The sequence below is a fragment of the Phalacrocorax aristotelis genome, chromosome 4, assembly GCF_949628215.1.
Source record: "Phalacrocorax aristotelis chromosome 4, bGulAri2.1, whole genome shotgun sequence".
NCBI classification, from domain to species: domain Eukaryota; kingdom Metazoa; phylum Chordata; class Aves; order Suliformes; family Phalacrocoracidae; genus Phalacrocorax; species Phalacrocorax aristotelis.
Genome location: NC_134279.1, coordinates 81,517,489 through 81,529,664, shown reverse-complemented (window position 1 = coordinate 81,529,664; position 12,176 = coordinate 81,517,489).

The window sequence follows — 12,176 nt, the reverse complement described above, 5'->3', positions numbered from 1 at the left end:
CCTGCAATGCTTCCTTTGTCTTGAGGACTCTTCGTCTTTTCTCCTAAAATGCAGTGAGAGTGAGACCATTGGTGAGGACTGTAATAGCTGGGAAGAGATTTCTGTTCTCATCACTGACCTCATGCATAAAACTGTGAAAAAGTGTTCCCACTTTTCTTCTCTGCTCTCCTCTTGTTAAAGTAGAGACAATTTAGAGTCACAATATTTGTAAATTATTTAGCCCTGTGCTGTACTGAGCCACTAAAATAATCATTGGTTCTCCCTCAGATTAGGACTTCAGGCCAATGGAGGTTTGGACATGGGGTAGGCTGGTCTTTTGAACTCCCTATTGTAGGTTTTATCCTCCCCCCACCTCCTCCCTCTGCAGGAAAATGCAATAATTCACCTGTCCCTGCTTGTGGATATATTCTCAGGCACTGAAGAGCTTGACCACTCACTGTTAATCAATAGAGTTGGAGCGTAGCCATCAGCCTATTACTGTTTCAAGCTTCTTCAAAGCAAAAAAATGTCAGGAAAAATGAAAGGCAGAGATGAAATACATACATTTCTCTGGTAATATTTCAGAGGCAAGGGCACAGCGGTAGCTTTCTTCTTTAAGCCTGTAGCCTATATATAAAATATATTTGAGGGATTTGTAGAATGAAGAAAAATTAAAATAATGAAGGAGCTGACAGAATTGATTTAGACTCTGAGGAAAGAGGCAAAGAATTCAACATGTTCGGTGTGGTGGAGCACGTCTGGCAGGGATGCGAGCGCTGTCTGGAAGTGACCGGAGCATGGCAGCATTGAGTCCTCATCTAATGAACCCCTGGCTCTCCTCCAGGGATCTGCTGGGCCAACGTGCTTGTACCTGCACCTGGGGCTGCTCTGAACTGGTGGGAAACCAGGCTTGGCTGCAGTGGCCTCCTGAGGGTGCCAAGACCTGTCATAAGGAGTGCTGTGGTCCAGAGGTTAGGACTTTCCAAAATTAAAGTCAACCCAGAGCTCAAGCTTGGGTTCTGGTCCCTCAGGGAGGTTTTCAGGTATTATGTGTAGACACTCTCCGTGCAGACAAGGTCTCTTGGAGCAAAGCAAAGGATGTAAAGTTCCTAACAATGGGTTGAAAGAGGGTTGACATGGGGAACAGTTTTCGTCGGCATGATGGGAGCTTAGCCTGCCTGACCTGTGCCTGGCCAAACCTGTACCACTCACTTCCCTCCAGGCAACATCAAACCTTCACCTGCAGGGACATCAACAAGAGATAGAAGCTTAGAAAGCTTGGACTAGGCAAGTCAGGGATGGGTAAAACCTCTCGATAAGTAGCCGTTGCAGCAGGGTGGTTATTTTAAGAAGCGCGGCAGTTACTGCAAGCATGTCTGTGCTCGAGTCAGCAGATGGAGGATGCATAATTTAAAACAGGAGTGACCAGACTAAGGTTTTTCCATCTGCTTTTCAAGTGCAGCAGTAGGACAAATCTGCTCACATCAGATAAGACTCATCCGGTGGCTTCACTTCCGACTGGTAAGCTGTGCAAGCCCAGACCTTAAGAGGTTCTTCCCTCCTCTCTGAAAAAGGACAGTCTTCTCTTTTGCATTTCAGCACCTCTTCAGTCATTGCAGTGGTAAGAATCCTAACTCACCTCCAGGAGCCCTGTCCTGCTTGGATTAGGAGCCCAGCAAAAAATCATTTGATGTTTCCCTGAGAGCAACTTTACCCTGCACCTCCACTCTGATAGTCAAGAGTCCTTCACAGAAGCTAAGCTAATGTCAGTGTGGTTAACTAGTCCTTTCTCTTCTGCAAAAGCTAATTCAGTTACATGCATTTCACTGCAGATGAGTGTGCACTTCATTGCACATGAACTATTCAGATGAGATTTGACATGGGAGGTGGCTGGACATCTTTCACTTAAATGCTTGGATTTTTCCCGTAGAAAATGCTGCTTTACATCAAAGAAAACTTACATTCAAAAGCTTCCAGAGGAAACAACTTGAAATGATTTTTTAAGAAGGAATATTTCACATGGAAGACATTTAAACGCACAACTTAGGAGACCCCCAAGCTCTGCTTGTGTGTATTTTTTAAAAGCCTTTTGGATTATTTCATGACACAACATGCCACTGAATCAAAACCTCCAAACGCTGTTAACATCCACACTGTGCTATGCTGTGTGCTAGCACCAGACCCCGAACAAGCCAGCTAAGACTGGAGCTCCTCTGCAGCAGCACTGCAAGGCAGAAAAGCTCCAGGCTCCAAGAAAATCTCACCTAATGGGAGAAACAGCAGGACAGAGGAATGGATGTGGAGCAGGCTTGGAAAAGAAAGTTGGTGGGCACTCAGTCCTTGGGGGTTTTTAAGACTGGGAAAGACAAAGCCATTATCAACACGATTGAGCATTGGGGATAGTCCTGCCTTGAGCAGGAGGCTGGATTCAGGACTTCCAGAGGTCCCATTCATCCACCATCTCTCTAAATGTCTCAAGACCCTCTTTTTACTCAACGTAATAAGCATTTGGACACCAAAGATGCCATACCTGCAGTGATAAGTTTCACATGTCTAACTTTGGGTGGGATTTTTGCTTACCTCCATTAGCAAGACCAGCCAACATTCTCCTTTATTTGCAATGTCTGCCTCCATCCCAAGGAAGTGCTCTTCCTCTAATGTGATTAGGAGCAGCACCCCACAAGCTGGCTGCAAGGTACCTAGTGGCAAGCTGCCTAGAAAGCGAAAAAACTGGGCTGGAAAAATGGATTTTCCAGTGGTGAGAGCTAACTGCATGCTGGTGTCACTTTAAAATGTTTGCAAGGCTAAAATATCTGTGGCATAAGAGATGCAGAGAAAGATATTCCTCCTCCTCTTCCCCCTGCTGCAAGGATGTATTTTTCATTAAGTGGGTTTATGAAGGTCGTTGCTCATTTCAGATCAGTTTGGCCACTTCAAAGCTGCCGTAGGCTATGATCCTTCTTATGCCTTTTGCAGCTACTCAGCCATCTGGACAGGCCAAAAGAGGCATCTGTTCACTCTGGTTTCTTGCTGGGGTGGAGACGTTCCTCTGCAAGATGAAAGCCAGTGGAGTTTGTCCTGTAATTTTGGCTCCACAGCAATATTACTCAAAACTAGCATCATGTGAAAGGCTTGGTCACTAACAAGATGCGCCCGTTCAAAGTCCTCTGGAAAAGGCTGAAGTCTCCTCCAGAGGTTAATAGCATGGGCAGAGACAGAGGTGGCAGTAAATGCTTTGCCAGCAAGAGGAGAAGGACTGGTGAGATGTATTAGGTCTGCATGGCAAGGGATTGGTAGTGGGGGAGCTACGAGAGTGGCTTCTGTGAGCAGTCACTAGAAGCCTCCCCCATGTCTGACAGAGCCAATGCCGGCTGGCTCCAAGGTGAACCTGCCACTGGCCAAGGCCGAGCCCATCAGCGGTGGTGGTAGAGCCTCTGGGGTAACAGATTTAAGAAGAGGGGGGACAGACACGGACACTACACAACTGCAGCCAGAGAGACAGGAGTGAGAATATGTAAGAGGAACAACCCTGCAGACATGAGGGTCAGGGAAGAAGAGAAGGAGGAGGTGCTCCAGGCACCAGAGCAGAGGTTCCCTTGCAGCCTGTGGTGAAGACCATGGTGAGGCAGGCTGAGCCCCTGCAGCCCTTGGACGGTAGCGAGGGAGCAGATATCCCCCTGCAGCCCCTGGAGGTTAGCGGGGGAGCAGATATCCCCCTGCAGCCCCTGGAGGTTAGCGGAGGAGCAGATATCCCCCTGCAGCCCCTGGAGGTTAGCGGGGGAGCAGATATCCCCCTGCAGCCCCTGGAGGTTAGCGGTGGGGCAGATATCCCCCTGCAGCCCCTGGAGGTTAGCGGTGGGGCAGATACCCCCCTGCAGCCCCTGGAGGTTAGCGGTGGGGCAGATACCCCCCTGCAGCCCCTGGAGGTTAGCGGTGGGGCAGATATCCCCCTGCAGCCCCTGGAGGTTAGCGGTGGGGCAGGTATCCCCCTGCAGCCCCTGGAGGTTAGCGGTGGGGCAGATACCCCCCTGCAGCCCCTGGAGGTTAGCGGAGGAGCAGATATCCCCCTGCAGCCCCTGGAGGTTAGCGGTGGGGCAGATATCCCCCTGCAGCCCCTGGAGGACCCCACGCCACAGCAGGTGGGTGCCCGAAGGAGGCTGTGGCCCCGTGGGCAGCCCACGCCGGAGCAGGCTCCTGGCAGGAGCTGTGGCCCCGTGGGGAGAGGAGCCCACGCTGGGGCAGGTTTGCTGGCAGGACTGGTGACCCCACGGGGACCCACGCTGGAGCAGCCTGTTCCTGGGGGATGGCACGCTACGGAAGGGACCCACGCTGGAGCAGTTCATGGAGGGCTGTCTCCCGTGGGAGGGACCCCACGCTGGAGCAGGGGAGGAGTGTGAGGGGTCCTGCCCCTGAGGAGGAAGGAGCAGCAGAGACAGCGTGTGATGGACTGACCCCAGCCCCCATTCCCCATCCCCCTGCGCCGCTGGAGGGGAGGAGGGAGAGAAATCGGGAGTGAAGTTGAGCCCAGGAAGAAGGGAAGGGTGGGGTGAAGGTGTTTTAAGATTTGGTTTAATTTCTCATGACCCTACTCTGATTTGATTGGTAATAAATTAAACTAATTTCCCCAAGTTGAGTCTGTTTTGCCCATGATGGTAATTGCTGAGTGATCTCTCCCTGCCCTTATCTCGACCCATGAGTTTTTCATTATATTTTCTCTCCCCTGTCCAACTGAAAAGGGGTGTGATAGAGCAGCTTTGGTGGGCATTTGGTGTCCTGCCACGTTCAGCCCACCAGAGGAGAGCAGAACCTCTGTCAGGGGTCTAAAGGATGTCCCAGCAGGATGATCCCACGAGCTTATACAAACTGCATATGGCTGGGATTGAAGTAGGGCAGGAGGGAAGGCAATAGAAGGCGCCCCAGTCTGGACACCAAACTGCATCCAAGACCTGTTCATTGTGCAGCCCGTCGCCGTCCTCCATGTCTCATAGCAGAGACTGGGTCACTCACCTCCACCTTGTGGGAGAAGAAGCCAGCAGACTCCAGTCCAAATATCTCCACCACGTCTCTGCCATTTGGCCTGGAGATTGGGAAGGAGGATTTTGTCACAGTCCTCCTGGACTGTTTTACCAGCAGATGTCCAGATAATTTAAAGTGTACATCAGCACTGCCAGTAACTTAGGAGAAGGCTGGTGGACCAGAGGACCGCCCTGCAGAATGGGTGGTGCGACCAGCTACCTAATCTAGAGGTCCAGGAATTGCTGAAATGCCCAATGACCCCATTTTCTCTAGGCCTTGCCTTTGTTTGCTTCTGTTAAATGCTTGAGACAATCTTCTCCTGTCACAGCGGTAAAGTTTCTGGCAGGGCTTATTTCCACTTTTATCTTCATCCGCTTCTCTTCTCCTCCTAGGCTGCAGAGCAAGTATGTGCACCTTCATGTATAAAATAACAGCTCACCTCCTTTCAACTTGCTGAAAAAACTGTAACCGCCTCAGCAACCCCCTCCTGCCTCCAGGCCATCACGCTGGGGAGCAAAAATGTGGAAAAAAGGACCAAGAGACAAGAAAAGGCAGTTTTACCATAATATATGTCAATACACTTAAGAAGCGCATGTTTGCTTTCACTGGGCTTGATTCCAGCATATGTTCTCCTAATTACCCAGTGCTGGGACCTCGTGGTGTGTTTGAGCGCTGGGGGCTGCATGTGATGGAGCAGAGCCGGCTCATTGGCCTTCCTAGCTAAAGCTGCTTGAAAATCTATTTCCTGAAGTGGTTTCCCTTTGGGAATGGTTTGGGTTCATCACTGTTTCAGGGCAAATGTTGTTGATGTTCACTGTGGGGAGGGAAATCAAAAAGGATGGCTTTTCCCTGGAAACGTTTGGCCCTATAAAATGAAATGAGGGACAACCCCTGCTTGGAAGTTCCTTGCTTCTGGGTTTTATCTTACTCGTTTGATGCCAGTATTATTATATCAGGGTATATCTGTTCCTGGTTGCTAGACACTGTCAGAATAAAATAGTTCAAAGGCATTTCCAAGCTGGCCTCTCCCCAAGATGTTCTTTCCACAGGGGAATTTTTACTTTTCATCCTTCCACAGCAAAACCTTGCTCTGAACTTCCAGCAAAAACTTGCACTCTCCACCCTGTGCTGCTGACAACCCTCACAAGAGCAGCGAAGGGGAAAGGATGCTTGGCAGTTCCTGAAATCGATGCGTAGCAGAGTTGTCTCTCCTTTGCAACAGCACCTGGCTCCTCCAACAGATTCCCTGCCCTGCAGCACTTTGCTGTCTTGCAAGGGGAGTTTGTCCTAAAGAAGGACATTTTTCCTTTCCCTGGGAATATTTACAGTGGAGAGAATGAGCTGAACGCAGAAGACAATTGCGTAATGTGGCAAGACTGCTCCTGTCCTTCCTTCCTTGGCATTCCCACATTGCTGGGAGCCCAGGACCACAGTGGCAAAGCAAGCCAGAGCTTACTGAACTCATTTAAGAAATTGAATATTTTCCCTTTTCTCAGTAGCGTTGCCTCCTCTGGCAACGTTACACAGGATCTGAACTGTCCTGCTCTGTTCCTTAGCATCCCTACATGGGACCCAAATCTCTTCCAAGGCTGCATCCCAGCTCACCAATCCTTAGTCCAAGGCAGGCGGACCAGCTCAGCACCAAATTATCATGTCCCAGTTCCTCTTCTCACCAGCACGAGTCCAGGCAGTTCTCACAGAGGCTTCACAACCCTCTTCCTCCTCCCAAACGTCCATGCTGGACAGCACTGGCCATTCTGCAAGGTCACCCACGCCCTGTTACGGGCATTCCCAGAGCAATGCAGAAAGAGGCTGCGGTGCTTGAGGACAGGCATGGTGGCTTCTTTCCATCATGGGAGCTGATGGGATCAAGTCCCCTATCACATTAAATTGCCCAAGTGATGACGGCAGCTTCCTCCTGAAGCCCTCTCACAGATGCATGCAGCTTGCTCGTCTCTTAAATTCTGCACCCAAAACCCCTTAAAGAAATCCTCCTTTCTCCTCAATCTCTTTTCCACCCTATAACGAACTAAAACAGCTGTGCAAAATGCATTCCTAGCGCTATAAAGACTGCAGATACTTAAGTCTTGGGGGCTTTAGCGGGGCTATTTGATTTTAACATCTGCCTTTCATGGCACACTAAAAACACATGAACGCCGGCAATGAATCGTGTGCGCAGCGTGATGCCAGATGGGGCACGAATTGCCAAGCAGCACGTTACAGGCGCAGGCACTGATGAGTCTGAAGAGAGAAGCTGCTTTAGCTCGCCGTTGGGTCTGGGGCTGTAGGTGGGTTTCTACTTGTCCTCCCATGCCACATGTGGGTATGTTGTTATAGCCCCCCAGAAGCATCATCTGTTGGGATGTGGGGGATCTGAGGATGTGGTGGGACAGTGGGACTGGGGGTTCAAAGGGCTGGAGACCCCGTTTAGCTGCAGACAGCTCATACATGAGCAGGCAGCAAAGCCTTCCCTCACACCAGAGTGTCCCAAACACTTGGGTGCAGGGTAAGTCACCCCTGCCTTCATCTTAAAAAGCCACCAACCCTTAACTCTGGAGGAGGTTTAGGCTGGGGAGGCTTTCTCATTTTTTTCCTTCTCTTTTGGAATGCTGAGGCCAAGTAGGTTGTCATCCTGGAAAGACAGCTTAAAAAAACCCCAAATCTTTCTCATTTTCTTCCTGGATTTCTATGCCTCCAGAGAAAGGGCTTCTTTGTGACTTGTGGTCAATTTAAAAAGTTCTTCAACAGGACTCTGACTTTCCCAGTTACCTGGTGTTCTGCCATAGCAGCTCTGTTGAACTCCTTGCTCTCTCCAGATCTCCCCCTGGGTTACGTTCCCAACTTGTTTGATTCAAGGATCTCCATATTTGCCTTGCACATGATTTGCAAAATTTTGGACTGAAAGACCCCTACTGTACTCATGAGATTTCACCCAAAACATACATTTTTGAAGGCTGGCATGAACTCAAAATGTGGTATATGGCATAAAATCATGGTTGAGCTCCTGGTAAGAAAGGTCTTCTCCAAGCCAAAGTTATTTACATGGAATAATGAACCTGAAGCAAAGCAAACTGGACTCGCAGGCACCGGCTGGCTGTAGGTATAAGCAATACTCCGGATGTGTGTGCTCAGACCAGCTCAAACCAGTGCAAATATTGACCATTACTTGCTTTCTCCTTCAAAATGAAATGAAGCCATGAAGTTTGGGTGAAATGTCTGTCCATCCATCTGTTCTGGAACTTTTGAACCTGGTGGACCGCCAAGTTTTCAACAAAACTGCAGACAAAGAAAAGGGCCTTACAGATGACAGTGTCCCAGGGCTTGGCAGGCACAGTGGCTGGTGGAGGAGAGAAATGCACTTTATCCCTCAGCTCGTGCCCACTCTAACAGGATTAACCACTGATAAAATTTGGTTCTTGCTGTTTTGAGTTAGTTGTAAGCAGCAGTTGCTGCAGGGAGGGAAGCAACACTGGAGAAGTGGCATCTTGTGAAACGTGCAGAGATTTTAAATTTCTCTTTATTCTCCAAGTGGCAGAGGATGAATCGATTTTTGTGTGTATGGTTTTTTTTGCTATTAAAGGGGAAAGGGTGTGTGGTTCTCCCATGGCAGCAGGGGTCAGGGGAGAGGGAGGCAGGTTCAAATCCATGAGCAGAATTTAACTTTTTCAGCAAAATATTCCAAATTTTGCCTGAATCCAGGCAGGACCGAGGGAGATAATTCAGACTGCTACAAATTCTCCTCGGACGCCCTTTCTGCAAAGCTGCTTTAATTTCCAAGCTACTTTGGAGATATGAAAGTACCAGGAGGATATTTTCAGCCTAACATGAAAGCACCACTTATTTTTTCAAGCAGAGAAAAATTATTTGATTGGGATTTTTTTTCTTTTCTGTGCACTGCCCAAGGAACACGCCATCATTTCGTCCCCATGCCAAACCTTCCCTATTTACATGTATACCCTGGAGGGGATTGACTAAGCTTTCCATTACTCAACAGCACTTGGCTCCTGCACAAAACCACTACAAGGTTGGGAGGACAAAAAAACGTGTAAGGTTATACTGAATGGGGCAGAGAGGTTGCTGTCAACTGAAGGTGACTCTGTTTTCCACCCTCATCTTGCCAAATAAGTTAATGAATATTAATTTTGCTATTTTGAATGGATCCCAGGAAGGATTCTTCCTAGATCTGTGAAGTTATGATCTGATCCAGCACTGCTGCAAATAAATAACCTACGCTTCAAAATCTATTGATTTTTGTCACTTTACCCTTTTTCTGCCTGGAAAACATCCCGCCAGGTCCTGAACTCTGCTACCTTCTGGCAGAAAAACTTCAATACGAGTTGTAATAAACACAATTATTTTTGGCTTCATTGTATTTCTAGGAGAGCCACAAACAACATAAACCCAGGTATAAAACCCCAGGATATCCGAGACAGACGAAATAGAAAAGCACCGCATGTGGCAAATACAGTCTGACAGCTGCAAAATAAATAATTCCTGGCTATCAAGGAATCGGAGCAGAAATCAAGCTATAGCCATAATCTCTGGGTTGTAAAGAAAAGGACTTAAGAAGCTCGGGAAAGGAGTTTATCACCACGTTGCACATTTTCCATCTTTGCTGTCAGATGAAGCAAACTACTGTCTGCAGCCATCCCTGTTCCCAGGGTGTCCCAGGCTGAGATAACTTTTCAGCAATTTCCCTGCCACGGCAGTAACCACTGTTCTGCATCTCCTCTTCTTAATCTGGCTGACACAATGAGAGACCGAGCGCCTTTAATTAACAAGGAGGGAATAGGATGAATTAAACCTTAAGGTCTGAGTCATTAACAATTGAAAGCATTTAGACAAGTCTTTCTCCCTGCAGTGCGGTGTTATTATTAATTACAATGATCAAGCGGGCAGATATTCCTCAGGATCCATAGCAAGGTACCAAATATCACAGGGGAATAAGCGTGCGCTTCCAATCCACACGAAAGGCTTAAAAAGATACTGGTCCCTTTAGGGGACAAAGCATCGGTGCGCATGCTCCCAACCTTTGCCAATCCCTCTGGCTGCTGGGGAGGAGGAGACCTGCTCCCACCGATCCCATGGCTAGCAAACCACACAGATACCATGCTCCATGATTAATCAAGGGGCAAGGAAGAACCGGAAGGAGTGGAAATGCCTTCCTTCAGAGTTTTGCTTAGCTTTATAGCTAGATGGCAAGGTGTCAGAGGGATGGGTCGGGCGAGCAAGGGACCATGCTTTGCTCCTTCTCCCAAGGGACCAGGAAGCTCCTGTCTGCAGCACTTCTCAACCATCCTTGTCCTGGAGTCCACGCTGATGGAGCCAGGAGCTAAAACCTGTGCGGTTTCAGAGATTTTGAGTGTTAGACCTGTGGGTCCCACCAGAAGAGGTTGAAAGGGAACCTGACCACAACTTGTGGATTGTGTTCGTTGCGTTGGACCTGTACTAATGCTTCACCGCATCATTTGGCTGCAGGAAAAGGTGCATTTTTGCCCACTGATTATGACTTTAATGAAGGGAGGCTGTTAGAAGAGTGCACCCAGCAGTTGTGGAAAACCTCATTTACACTCCTGCTTTGTGTACCTTGCTCAAGAGCTCCAACATTAATCAGTCACCGTCGAATGTGCCTTCCACAGGGATCAGGAAGGCTCTTGTGGTTCCTGGTATAGCACAGGGAAGGGTGGACTTCCTAGGATAACAAGATGTTGTCTCTAAAAGGCATCCCTTGGACTGTGGCAACAACGCTGATTTGTTCTCTTTTCATGCAGCACATGGTAAGTCACCATGGCTTTTCCTCTTCCGTGCAGAAGAACGATGTTTTGTCCAAATACCATTTTCACTGCAGCACCGGGTTTCTGGAACCACAGACTGCTGACTCTGTGGCGTATGCACCCAATACTCGGCTGCTTCGTACCAGCCTGGTGGCAGCACTGCCAGCAATGAGTGATGGAAGTCTTCCTCCTCATGCTCAGCCCATCTTGTGCTGGACCAAAGCTGGGCCTGAGTTGCTTCTTCTCCTGAGGTCTCTTCTCCATCTCTCTTCCCAACACCACCACCTCTTCCAGTCTGAACACTGCTTCTCCATGAGACACTACAGTCAGACCAGCAGGCCTGTAGCCGCACGGATCATTTTCTTCCATGCCTTAGAGATGCTATGTTCTGTTCTCCAGCCATACTCCAACCTGTGTTTGACTTTAATTCAATTTCCCATGCTGCCTCGGATTTGGGGTGTTTCCGCACTCAAGAACAGGTTTATCCATCCCAAGCAGAGTTGACTTTTCACCCTCAGATCAGTAATTCCCATTTCATGACCCAGATTTCCCCCAGGTTTCAGAAAGAGAGACTACACTGAGTGTTTATTTGGGCCATATGTTCCTTCTCCATCTCCGCTTGGGCTCTACCACTTATTTCCCCTATCCCCACCTTCCTTATATGCCCAATTACCTTTCCAAACCTCTGATTTGTCCAGTGAAGTCTGGACCTGTCACCCAGGTACCCATCTTCAAAGATCTTCCAACATGCAGTAAAGCATTTTGAAAACCTTTTTATGGTCTCACTGACTGGAATTTCTCAGCGCTGCTCCTTAAGGAACCTCAGTGTGGGCTCCTGCTTTGCCTCCATTGCCCAGCTTGATCTGAACTGACATACGCATGTTGGTTCCAAGCTCATTTGCAATCGAAGTCTCTAAACCCTCTTCTTTTCTTTCCAAAATAAAGTCTAAAATACCTTCACCTCTGTGACTCACTGTGATATTATGTGCCCTGCCTCATTACACATTACACCAGTAATCTTTTTCTCAGCTGAAAACAACACTGTCAATGATTTTATATTGTTGGCTGGGTTATTGGCAAAAATGTAATGGCCAGAAAGAGCCCTTCAGGGGGATCCGCAATGTCCGTGTGTTATTTCAGCATCAGCTCCGCACTGATTTTGGCTAGGAAGCCAAGGAGCAAATGCATGACCCATCCCTTCTCGTGTAGTGTGGGGTTGGAGGATGACCCGTGATTTTTGGACAGGCAGAACCATGCAACGTTCCTGCACCAAGTGACACGCTCAGCTTGGCTTCTCACCATTGCCTCCTCCTCTCACCCACCCACCCACTCACACGCTATTTATTTAAGCCCACAGAGAACAACCCAGGAGAGAAATAAATTATCTCTGAGGCAGCGTAGAAAAAG